Source organism: Artemia franciscana, unplaced genomic scaffold, assembly GCF_032884065.1.
Source record: "Artemia franciscana unplaced genomic scaffold, ASM3288406v1 Scaffold_1201, whole genome shotgun sequence".
Lineage (NCBI taxonomy): Eukaryota > Metazoa > Arthropoda > Branchiopoda > Anostraca > Artemiidae > Artemia > Artemia franciscana.
Window position 1 is genome coordinate 14,457 of NW_027062761.1, and position 13,082 is coordinate 27,538.

The window sequence follows — 13,082 nt, forward strand, 5'->3', positions numbered from 1 at the left end:
CGGTCCATCTTTAAGACCCTAAAATACTAAACTTCAACTTTAAAACCTCCACTAGCCTTCCATCTTCCATCTATGACATATACTTGTGTTTCCTCAGAGACTTGGCTCCAGATCTGCTGCCATTCAATAGGTCTTCAATGCAGAGCAGCCAGGGTCTAGATTGTATTGGAATTGGCAAGAGGGTTGAGGTTTTGAAAACATCAACCAGATAGCAGAAGATATTTGTGACAATCTAAGCAAACAATCCTCTGGCCCGGCCAGAGTAAATTCCAATTTTCCCAATACTATGATATAATAGAACAAAAAATGCGAAAAGAATAATAATCTTCATGATTTGAGTCAACTTTAACTCAAAATTATAGCTAAATTAACAAGATCATTCCTGCTTTCAAAAATTTACGTTTAGAGGAGGACAGGAATTGGTTTTTAGAATATGAGATGACAACAGAGGACAAAAAATATTGGAACTAACCTCCAATTGCTTTTTAATCCCAAGTAATGAAAATAAATCAATTTTTGAATTGAAAGACAATTTTCCTTAAGGCATAACTTACATCTATACGTGGCAGAAAATACAAGGGTTGGCAAAAATGATTGGAATACAGGGAAATCAAGAAAAAAATTTCAGCAAACCATGGATTGGAGTTTTCTGGGTCCCCTCCCAAGTAAAAACCAAATGAAGAATGTGTGTCAATTTCAGCTGAAGATGATACTAGAATATGGAGCTCAAGAAAAAACTTTGGAAGAATTATTTTATAATTCCCATGAAGAGTAATAACAGCGAAAATTATTGTCTGTATAATCCACACTAGTTTTAAAATTAATGTTATTCTTATAGTTCGATAGACTATGAGGATATTTTTGTACTGTAGTATTTTATCGGCTAAAACATATGACCAAATCTTCCAAAGTTAAATTCTTTTCAGCATCGGAGCTTCTGATTGCTCCACTAATTTACATTCACAAGTATTTGAGTCTCTAAGACCACCAGGGAAACGGCTAGCTGTAGCTATGTAAATGAAAGACACTTATCAATGCGAATACTAGTCTTGGAGTGGGTCTTTGTTTTAAGTGGGCCAATCCAACACTATAAAAATTCAAATTGAAACCACTTTTAGCATTGTATTATCTTTCTTTCACCCAGATAAGCCCGACAAAAATGGAATGTTACCACTTTTTCCTTCTATTGAAATCAGTACTTCGACACCGAGAGTTTAGCTTTTAACTTAAAATATACTGTAGGAAAATCTAAGAGAAAAGAAAAATGGTCATTTATACAAAAAGAAATAAGGTGCAGCTCCAAAATCATTCTTTTCGACCAACCATCTAGAGCTAAGCAAAAAACAGGTCTTCCTGAGTTGGTTTGGGAGGATTTCATAGGGAACGAGTTAACATAAATGGGAAATTCCTCAAAGGGTGTAAAGAAGCAGGCTTTGAATATATTTAGATGGAAAGGGAGCGTGCGTAGTTGTATATGCATCAAGCGGCTTGTTGCTGCGGTGATTCGTGATACTGATCTCTTGTGTGTTTTTTAGACTCTTCGCCCCTTCTTGTCACTATATAAATACTGTATAACGTTCCAGATTGTGATTTATCCAGCTTCTACTCACTGCTCTTCTATTGAGCTTAATAAAACGGGTTTCAAAACTAAAAAATCTACCAACTAACATATTCTCTTTAGTATTGAACAGTAAAGACGGTTCAGAGTATTAAAATATTTACCCGTACTACCGGTCTCAGACTTCTTATAGTATCCTTATTCGCTGTTTTGTATATTGTATATAATCTTGACTGCTCTGACGACATTCAGCAATAGTTGATTCTTGTCATTTTTATCAAATCGGTGATTTTTATAATTCATACAACGGTGAATAAAGTTGAATTTTAGTGAGTGTTTGCTACTATGGGACTTAAAACAAACTATACACATCAGATAATTTAAGTTAAGATTAGATCCACGTTTAGGGAAAAGTCAGATAAAAAAAGAATATACCATTTCAAGTTACTTCAAAACGTTATAATTGCATGTACATACCTCCCCCCACTTCTTGGGTTCATAGACGACTGCTTAGTGATTTAGAAAGCTTGCGAACAATTTCCTGCTTGTTTCTAGAGCCAATTTGAAAAAAAAAAACTTTTGTATACAGTCAAGGACTAAAGCCTTTTTTGGGAAGTGATTCTGTGATACAGTAATTAATACATCTGAAAGAACACAGAATAGGAAATTTCATGGGAAGTATACCTTTTATATATCTGATTTTTTCTATTATTAACCTTAATAATACTTTAATTTTTTCTTGAAGTGACTATATGGTTTTCCAATTAAGATCGACTATTGTGCAGACATAAGTAAGAAAAAAAGAATTATACTCCGAGATTCTTGATTCATTGTTCTTTCTCGAATGGTAGTTGCTGCCACTGCATCTCCATCGTGTAAAGCAAAGGTGAGGGGAGCTTCTTAGGCCAAAATATTTCTCTATTTCTTATGGTATTTACTAATTCTGCTATTGTTGAAAAAATTCTTTAATATTTACCCATTGAAAACTTTTCTTTAATTCTCTCTTTGCCTTTTTTAGTTCTTGAAATTAAATCCTATGAATGGACAAGAATAATCTGGATTTAAAGCTATTTTAAATATCACTCTTGGATGCCTAACTTATGCTGGCGCAAATATAAACGTTATTTGAAAAAAAATAAGGAGTTTTGTATGATTTCACTGAGGAACTCAGATAAATTTTTCTTTAAATCTGGACGACTTTCAATAGTTATACCAGGGATGGGAACCTTCAAAAATAGGCTACACTTCTATATTGCTTCGAATATACAAAGTAGGATATTTAGACTTATGATCCATCCCCTTGAACCTCTTTCTTCTCCCCCAAGGGTACTACTTGGCAGAAAATCATTAATCTTTAAAATTGGACTCTCAATATTTAAACAGTTATTGAGATCATTGTTTTTACAGAGAAGCAATGAGATGTTTTAGTAAACTGTCTAAATATATTATATAGTAAATTTTTATTTTGTATTCTAAATGCTCAGATACTCCTTGAGCAACAAAAAAAAAGTGAAAGAAAACTTTCCTTCGTCAATGCGTATACATGCATTACCACTTAGTTTAACTGGTCAATGTAAATTGATTTTTCTTTTTCTTTTCCTTTGATTTTTCTTTAGTAGAGGTGAATGGTTGAAATTGTGAATTATGATGAAAGGACTTTCATTTCTGTTTCGGTGTGAACATTATGAAATGATAAAATTGAAATATAAACCAAATTTCAAGTTTTTCTTTATTCTGATATTCATTTATATTAAAATTTATAATTAGTATAATATCAATGTAATATCAGTGTTAATATCAATGTTATATTTATATTAAAGAGGTTCAGCTTGCGGTTTTCAAATAACTGTACACAAAATTAGACAAAAATTATCTTTTTCATTGTGTGTTTTTTCTTCACTTCTTTCTTTTTTTTATTTTCCTTCTTTAGTTGATTGATTTATCCAGTTTCTTTTTATTAATAAATAAAAAAACAGTTTTTTTAACTGCAAGTAAGGAGTCACATTAAAACTTAAAACGAACAGAAATTATTCCGTATATGAAAGGGATTGTCCCCTTCTCAAAGCCTGGCTGTTTATGCTAAAATTTGACTCTTTCCTGAAACACTTCTCTTAAAAACAATGAAAAGCCTTAGCGTAAAGAGTAAGGCGTCGAGGAGGGGAAATCCCTTTCATATACGGAATAATTTCTGTTCATTTTGATTTTTTGTCCCTTTTTACTTGCAGTTAAAAAAACTTGTGTTTTATTTAATTTCTGAACAATTTTGAATTAATGCATGTTTTGGTTAACCACACATGAATAATTAAAACAAATTTTTTATTTTTATGTTTTTTTCGGCTACATGCCTTTTTCATAGATTTTATTGGACAATTTTGATAAGAAAAAGGGGTGGGGAAGGAGGCCTAGTTAACCTCTAATTTTGGTTACTTAAAAAGGCAACTAAACTTTTATATTTTTTTTAAGAACGTTTGTGTTAGTAATAAATATTCGTAAATTACGAAATATCTTACGTAAGAAACTTATATATTTGTATAATTTTAATACATGTATGAGGGGATTCTCCTCTTCGTCAATACCTTACTCTTTACACAAAAGCTTGAATTTTGTCCCAATTCCTCAAGAATGACCCCTGGATCACAAAGACCGTATAATAAAATAGTTGAAATTACTAAAAATACTTTAGTGTAAAGACTGAGGCGTCGTGGAGGAGATAAACACCGCTATGCACTTAATAGTTTCTGTTCTCTTAGGTTTTATTGCTGAAAAAAAATTATTTATTTTTTCATTTTTTTTTAAAATAATGCTAAGAACTCTTGCAGCCCTTTCATGAAAATTGTCTTCCCTCTAAACAAATTGCTCCACGGAAAGTTCTTCCCAGGTAACACCCTCCCCAAACCCAAGTCCCCCCTAAACATGAAAAAGTTCCCCTGAATATGTCTCTACACTTCCCAATAGCCCTTACTACATGTAAACAATGGTCAAAGTTTGTAACTTTCAGCCCCTCCCCTGGGGACTGTCGGGAATTAAGTCATCATGAAAGATATAATTATTAGGTGTTTAGATTATGCTGACCAAACGGCTATCTCAGAATATTGATCCGTTTATTTTGGGGAAAACATGAGCCTGGGAGGGGCCATATGTGCCATTCAATTTTTTTTGTCGCCACTAAATTTTTTTGTCACATATAAAGGGCACTAGAACTTTTTTTTAGTTAGAATGAGCCCTCTTGCAACCTTGTAGGACCAACAGGTCGATACAATCACCCCTGTAGAAAAAAAAACAAAAACACATCCGTGATCGGTCTTCGGGCAAAAATAAAAATTCCACATTTTTGTAGATAGGAGCTTAAAATTTCAACAGTATGGTTTTCCAATACACTGAATATAATGGTGTGAGTTTTATTAAGATTTGATGACTTTTAAGGAGTGTTTCCTCTTATCTTCTAAAATAAGGATTTATTTTTAAATCCTTCACAATTCAATAAGATTTTTTACACAATTCAATAGAAATATCTGACGATAAAATACAAGAACAATGCACTACAGCCATATTATGGGAAGTGCCCCGCAATATTTTGAGTCGATACGACAAAAACAAGTATGGCCATGGACACTTTAATGGAATTGTTCAAAACCAAGTTTCTTCAGACAGGCCTTTCCAGAATGCCAAGAACAGATGTAGTATTCCTTGGCGAATCAACCAGTAATTGTGAATATACGGACAAGATATTTTGGTTGTTATGCTTACAACAAGATAAAAGTGGAAGCAATGAGACCATAAAGACGTTGGAATTGCAAATATTTACAAAAGGGTTACCAAAAAACTTCTAGGGATAATTTAATTGTGAAAATCTTGAGCAGGCTATGACCTTGGTAGAAATGGAGGTAAAAATCGATAAAGTAATGCAAAGGTTTGATCTGATTTAAGAAAATAGCATGAAAAACAAAGAGAATGTTAACCAAGGAAAATGGTAAAAGCGTGGGAGACAGATTGTGACCCAAAAACCCGCGACTGGAGCCAAGGGTCATCGTCTTTGGATATAGCTGACTGGTCCCATGATCTTAAGTAACTACTGACCCCAAACTACCAAAGCTATGGGCACCACCGCCACCTCATAAAAATAGTAGTGGAATAAATAATGACAAGTCAATAACTTGTCGAAATAGCTGTAGACCTTGTGGGAGTTTACACACTGCCAGGCAATAAAGAAAAATATTCTGTTGATATTACTCTGGCAGAACGAATCACTAAGTCGTAGATTTTTGGCATAAAAGACAAAAGAAAGGACCAATACAAAATAAAAATGACCAGTTTCAACTCTAAGGTGGCAGGAATTTAGGAGGGCAGGGAACAAACAATACTAGGCAAGCACCAACTATTATTCCTAAATTTATACCTAGATTTCCGATTGCAAGCCACCCCCCCCCCTGGTCAAACTAATAGAGCGGATGAAATCTGGGGAATCATCCAAAATCTTAAGCAAATTCACGATGAATTACCGATTTTGCGGTGTTTTAGAAATGAGTCTTTTAAAATTTGTCGTATTTAATTGATGGAGGTGCTTCAAAACCTTTAGAAAAGGAGAAGGTTCTTAGGAATTTTCCTCACAGAATACAAAATCGTGTTGACCGATGTCAAAATACCCTGATCATTATTACAGAAGACAAACTGACAATTTTGGAGGGAATGTTCCATAAAATTTACCACAGGGAATACTGAAATCACAGTAATGATGATAATGTGTAAATAGTTGCCATTTTCTTGAATTCTTGAAGTGGAGATGATAGGAAAATATGGAATCACTTGGGATCCAATAACAATAAATTTAGCAATTGTCGCCGTAATAGGAGGATATACCCTAAAATATTATTCCTCAATTTCAAGAAAGAATCGAGAAAGGAATCGCACAGCCATGAATCAATTAAAGGAAAACTTGGAAAGTTCAAAGGCAACTCAGAAAGAAAAATGTGAAAAAAAAGTAGAAATTTGTGATAATATAAAATTGGCAACCATGTGTTGGTACAAAAACGAAAAATCCTCCGGTGGCTTGGCAATTATTTGCCACCCGTATATTTAAAGTAAGGTATTATTTACGCTTGATCACTTCTTGGCTATATCTTCCGGCAGTATCGCATTCTGCAACGTATATCTTCCTACAAACTACTATGATGACAAATCGGAGCGAAAGTTTCTGAATGCAGTTCGCGAACTAGCGAAGTGCCTGAAGTCTGTGACCCAGAGAGGTTTGCATTGTGTTGTCAAGCGGGATTTCAACTGCAACCTTCTTGACAGCACGTGTGCCCGTAGTCAGTTTCTAAAAGGCATCTTTGATGACAAACTTATCATCCTCCCAAAAAACAGTGATTACTTCTTCCTTCATAATTCAGGGTCTGTTTCAAACATTGACCATACGGCCTACTCTAAGAATATTAACGGAAGTGTAACTGTTCAAAAGGACGCTGTCTTCGCTGATCACTTACCCCTACTAGCATCTCTAAGCATAAAACCAGCTCTGCGTCAACCCAAGAACGACAGGTGGAAAGTAGTAAGTGAATGGGATAAAATTAATACTACTTTATATCATCAGGTGCTGAACTCACTTCTTGTAAAGATACGAATCCCCTTCCATTTACTCCAAGGGAATTCGAATTTTGATCCCGCAGATGCAAGAGTACTCATCAATATATTTTGTGCCGAGATTACTCACTCGCTTCTCGTAGCTAAAAAAAAGCAGTTCCTACCAGAAAGGTTAAAATGAAAACAAAAATTCACAAATTCTCGCAAAATCCAGCCCTAGTTAAGTGTTGCAACGATGCAAAGTTTTGGTTTAGAATCTGGCAAGATTGTGATAGGTCCAAATCTGGTCCTGTTAACTCTATCCGTTTATGGACTAAACGAAAATTTGACAAGCAACTGAAAGCTCATCGTACCAAATTAAAAGAAGAGTACTCCTCCAGAATTGTAAGTGACCCAAAACTAATCTGGAAAGCCCGGTTGAGCGAACCGGTCGCCGAAAAACCCCATGATTCAATTAGTAAAAAAAATTGGAATCGTACTTTTCCAACGAATTCAGTGCACTCGACCCAAATACATCTAATCCCTTCGTAAACCAGCTAGAATCGGTATTATCCAGCCAGTGTGTCCCTGATTTTGTCGTTACTTACGGAAGCGTACATGAGGCTATTTTAAAGCTGAAGAAGAAACATTCCTGAGGTGTAGACGAACTGTGCGCGCTAAATCTGCTACACAGAACTACTATGCTTATTGAATATCTGACGCTGCTATTCCAGATTATTTTCACCACTGGTATAGTGCCTGACGGTTTTTGTGTCGGTTTGCTCTCGCCCATCCTTAAAAAAGGGGAACCAACAGACCAATGCTCTTCGTACAGGCTAATCACTGTTGCTCCAGTGCTCTGTAAATTTCTAGAGATCCTAGTCTCAAAATAAATTCAATATTCGTGCCAATTGCCTGACCACCAGTTCAGTTTCCGACCGGGTCAGGGTTGTGCTCACGCTCTCTTCAGTCTTGCCGCTATTCTAGCAGATTCTCACGAGTCCCGTGATCCTATAGTGATTGGTGCTTTTGATGTGAGTAGAGTGTTTGATTCCTCGATTCACAATCAGGCCTTTTAGCCGCTTACCAGCAAGGTGTAAACCTCCGTGTCACTAGCCTACTGTACGGTATGTATTGCCGTTTAAAAGCGCGTATAAAAATAGGTAACCGCATCACATCAGTGGATGTTCCAGTAAAGAAAGGTGTCCGCCAGGGTTCATTATTATCCCCAAGTTTTTACAATAGCAGTGTTTTAAATGCCCAGGCATGTGTATATGTTTCATAAATCTCCAAGAATATAAATGTGTCACTACTTACATACGCTGACGATCTATTAAATCTAAGTCGGTCTATTAGGGGTCTGCAATCGAATTTCTTGATCCTGCGTGATGAATACCGAAAAATCGGCCTGGCTTTCAATACTTCTAAATCTGCAGTTCTTTTTTTTTTCAACGATAGTCCTTCTCAGCCTGAACACCTCCTACTGGGTAGCGAGTCAATTACCGTTTCATCTCATGTCGTGTGTCTGGGTTTACCCATAGGCCGTAACCTTAATGAAACTCGTCTACTGCTCGTCAAACACGTCAAGAAAAAACTCCACAATGCGTATGGGTCTATTGTCGCCAACAGACTTCTCTTATGCCGAAAGTATCTCGCCAACATGTATAACACTGTCGCACTGCCGCATATTTTATATATCGCGCCATTTTGGAATTTATTAACTGACACCCAAAAACGCAAGCTCCGGTCCCTTTATTTTAGGTCCGCGAAGTTCCTGCTGCGATGCCCCTTGTGGGCCAGAAATACTTATATAATTGATAAACATAGGATTAAAGACCCCAGTATCGCGGTAAACCGGTTGATTTCTAATTTCCAGGCAAAATGGAACCACCCCTGGCTTAAACATTTCTTCAGTTCTTGATTATGTATTTTTTCCATGTTGTGTCTTAAATTTCTCCCCGTTTTTCTTCTCTTTTTTTCTTTTCTTTTATTTGTTTTTTCATTGTACTCCGTTTTGTTCCATGTGAAAAATACGGGTAATAAATATTTTACTTACTTACTTACTTACTTACTAAACCGAATTGGGAAGGCCTCTTTGGAATAATAAAAATACTTCCAGATAATCTAGCATACGTTTAGCACACCAAACAGCAGACTAAATAAATAGTATATCATAACCAAATGAAAAAAGGTTCTTGCCAAACTATGGAAATCCGAGCTCGTTGTATCCTTATACATTAAGGGGAGAATGTTAACTCTCTGACCTCTTCAACTACCAAGCTAGTTGCGACTAGCAAAATGACTACTTAGCACATTGCAGTTCAAATTCCTTCCACCCGAGACTAGAGAAAATAAATTGGGTCAAATTACCGTCTGGCACTAACAATGGAAGCGATGGAGATGACAAACTCAAATAGTCTTTTTTTTAAAAATGAGCCAAAGGTATCCAAGGAATTTGTTTGTACAAAATGCGGGAAACAGAAACTAATTAATTATGAAAAACCTGCTACTAGACAAGAAGAAAAACCAAAAGAAGCAGCAAAATTAAAGAAAGCTGGAAACTTCTCCAGTTTCATACATTAGAAACATCAGAGCTAGTACAGCAGAAATGGTTAGCTGAAAAGACACCAAAAACATGAAAACAGATAGAAACCAGTGGAACAAAGAGCTCTTCAACAGAAGCAGACGTGACTCATAATCAAATAAAATTATTTTAAGAGACAAGCTGTTGAAATCGGTTAAACATCCGAAAATCTAAGCAGCAGTGCCACGTTCTGTATCGTCCCTAAGTCGTTGATGCAGAAGGCTAAACGTCAAGAAAACCAGAGATGACAAAAATAAGATGAAGCTACCAAGCTGACATCAAATTTAGAACCGCAGCCCAGAAAGACTTGTAAACACTAGTTGGAAAAAAACTAAGAAATTGACTCCACCTGGTCCAACTGCTGTTGGACTAAAATAGTCCCATACCTGTCTAAAGGACGAGGATTGAGCAGTGGGTTCTTACTCCACTCCCGAGATCTGAAGGGTAAACTCGACAGAGAAACTTAAGCGCAACCGAAAAATTAAAAGAAAAGAATACCAGACTGATTTCAATGACCACGACCAATTCTTGCGCCCGGACAAAATTTTTAAATACGAGAGCATGACCAAAAACAGGATTTTGGAATATGCGAACACTAGCACAACCAGTACTCAGCCTGACAGATTATAACCTAGCCAATGATCTGACTATCGGTGGCACATTTTCAAGCATAAAGACATCCATAAATATACTTTTATGTCACCAGACAGAGCAAAAACAAAATGAATTCACCAAATGCTTTAAGCAGAAAATGGCGAACGAATCTTCAAGATGTTAGCTCATTCAGAGGAGTAGACATCAGCTCTGGTCGGTTACTTACGATAGCAACAATAAAAATCAAGCTGAAAATCCCGAAAACAAGATACCTGCTCCAAAACCTTAATTTGACGCGGAAAAACTCTCAGATAGGGACATCAAAAAGGAATTCATCACAGACCTGTCCAACTTTTTCGAATCTCAACAATACCTGCAAGAAACAGATTAAGAACATATAGCAAAAAAATTAAGGAAAACTATAAAGAAGCTGCTAAACTAGTCCTTAGTTTCAAGAAAAGACCAAAAAAAGCAGTCAAATTGAACATGAGACTAAACTGAAACCCGTAAGCGACAAAACTTCTTCTTCTTCCTAAATGCAGTGCACAGAGAATCACGTGTTCAGCATACCAATATAATGACAATATGGTGATAAAGAATGTTAAGAAGGACAACCGTAACAACCTTGAAAAGAAAGCAGAACTAGCTGAAGAAGCTGAAAGAAGAGGAGACTCAAACTCTGTGTGCCATTGAACAAATGAAATCGTTGGAATGTAGAATGTACTATTTTAAACCTGAACAGATGTCTTGCAATAGATCCTGAAGATATGAGTATAGTCTGGGCAGACCATTTTAAGATGTTTTTAAACTATCCTACCCCTCTAAACCCACCAGAGATACCTGATATACCCATACAAAACCTTCAAATCAACATAAACACTCAAGAAACAGTAGAGATTTTATTTTGGCAAAACAATTAAAAAAGAACAATCACCTGGCAAAAAAAAAATAATCAAAGCAGAGATGCTTGAAACGACTGACATTCCTTACATGATCATGTTGATCAAATTCTTCAAGAGAATTTGAGAGTAGGACAAAGTGCCGAAAGATTGGACTAGAATTAACTTGGTGAAACTTTTCAAAGAAAGAAAAACTTCAAAGTCTGGAATCTGCAGTGGTATCTGCCTCCTTTCAATCCCAGTAAAATTGCTGACTCTCATAATCCTCAACAGAATAAAACCAAATCTTGACAGACACCTTGGCGAACAGCAACACGGCTTTCGTCCAAATTACTCCTCTACTGACCTCATATTTGTCTTGTTTTATCATATTTTCCTTGTGCTCATTGATTTTGAAACAGCTGTTAACTCAGTATATAAGGCAACACTCTGGAAAATAGTCCCACATTACAGTTTACCGGAAAAAATTATTAAGTTACCATTGCTTTCTACAAAGATACGGAATGCTGTGTAAAAATTGGACAAGGGAATACTAGACATTTAAAATAATGAAAATAGAGTAGGGACGTGTCTTCTACCCTCTATTTTTCATCATTGTTATTGACTTCATTTAAAGTAAATGTGAGGGATACGGAAATGTTATTGGTGAGCTGGTTAGACTTTGAAATCTCTATTTTACTAACGACATAAGCCTTCTTGAAACTTGCCAGTGAGACTGCAGACCTTTATAAATAGTGTTGAAGATCCAGTAGAATAAATTTGACTTAAAGTAAACACAAATAAAACTAAGAACATGGCTGCCAGTTTGTCTCCTTTTGATAATAACTGTAGAAATGGCTGAGTCGAGCAGGTGGTTGAGTTGATACACCTGGGCAATACAGCCAAAACTCTAGCTCAAATGCTAAAGAAGTTCAACTTTGGTTGAAACACGCACAAGGGGCATTGAACCATCTCAAAAAAGTTTGGATATCTCAAAAATAATCTTTGAGGCTACAGCTACGACTGTTCCAAACCACCATTTTTTCAGTATGCTTTACGGACCTAAAAACCTCAGTCAGCAACAACAAAAAAAATATAATAATTTGAAAACACTTGCCTTAGAATAATTTAAAATATAAACTGGACCCAGAGGATAAGAAAAGACACCATTAGGCAAGAGGTCCAATTACCTTTAACAACAGACGTTATCCATCAACGTAGATAGTGTTATCTTGAGCACGTCATCAGGATGGGTAGATATCCCTTGCCATCCTCTTCTGGCAAACAGAAAGTTCAAGAAGACGAGGCCGTCCTAGAAACACCCAATGACTTTTACACTGAAGAGACTTGTCAAATATAAATGCGTTCCTACAGCCCGAATGGGAAAATGTACTAGCTGTAGTACACCTCCGAGATGTCTTAATACTTTTCGTGGATGCCCTCTGCACCTCTGGAGACAAAGGAGGAACTATGGTTTAAGCAACGTCCTAAGATACCTAGTAATTTTGCAAAAATGGGTGACCTGGTGAAGAGACCTATTGATTTAATCAGTTAGTCAGTTTCTTCTGCGTAAAACAAAGATCAAGCAACGCTCTAAGCAGTTTGATTAGAGAAAAAATAAACTAAAATTGAATGGCTCCTCTGTAATGCAAAAGCCTAAAAGTGATTAAAACTTTTCTCCAGAATCAAATGGCATGCTGTCACAGTTTCCAGACAATAAGTGATGTTTGGAATCGTCAATCTACACGGGTTAAATCAACTTGAATACACTTATATATTTGAAATCAGTAAAAAAAGCATTCTTTTGACATGTGTACTGATATCAAAGTTACAATACCTAAATGGAAATATGACAATTTGTAATATGAATTTGAATATACAACACAGAAAAAAGTTAAAACTTACGGAAAAA

The 13,082-nt window shown here is 35.9% G+C and overlaps 1 protein-coding gene across 2 annotated transcripts in view; it reads left to right on the forward strand.

Moving 5' to 3' along the window:
• Positions 1 to 1,800: 1,800 nt before the first annotated feature.
• LOC136042380 (uncharacterized) overlaps positions 1,801 to 13,082 on the forward strand; it is an 88,544-nt gene continuing 77,262 nt past the window's right edge. For both annotated transcript variants that reach the window (XM_065727359.1, XM_065727360.1), the window contains exon 1: positions 1,801 to 1,887. The gene's annotated coding sequence lies outside the window, so the exon portion shown is untranslated. The remainder of the gene's footprint in view (positions 1,888 to 13,082) is intronic.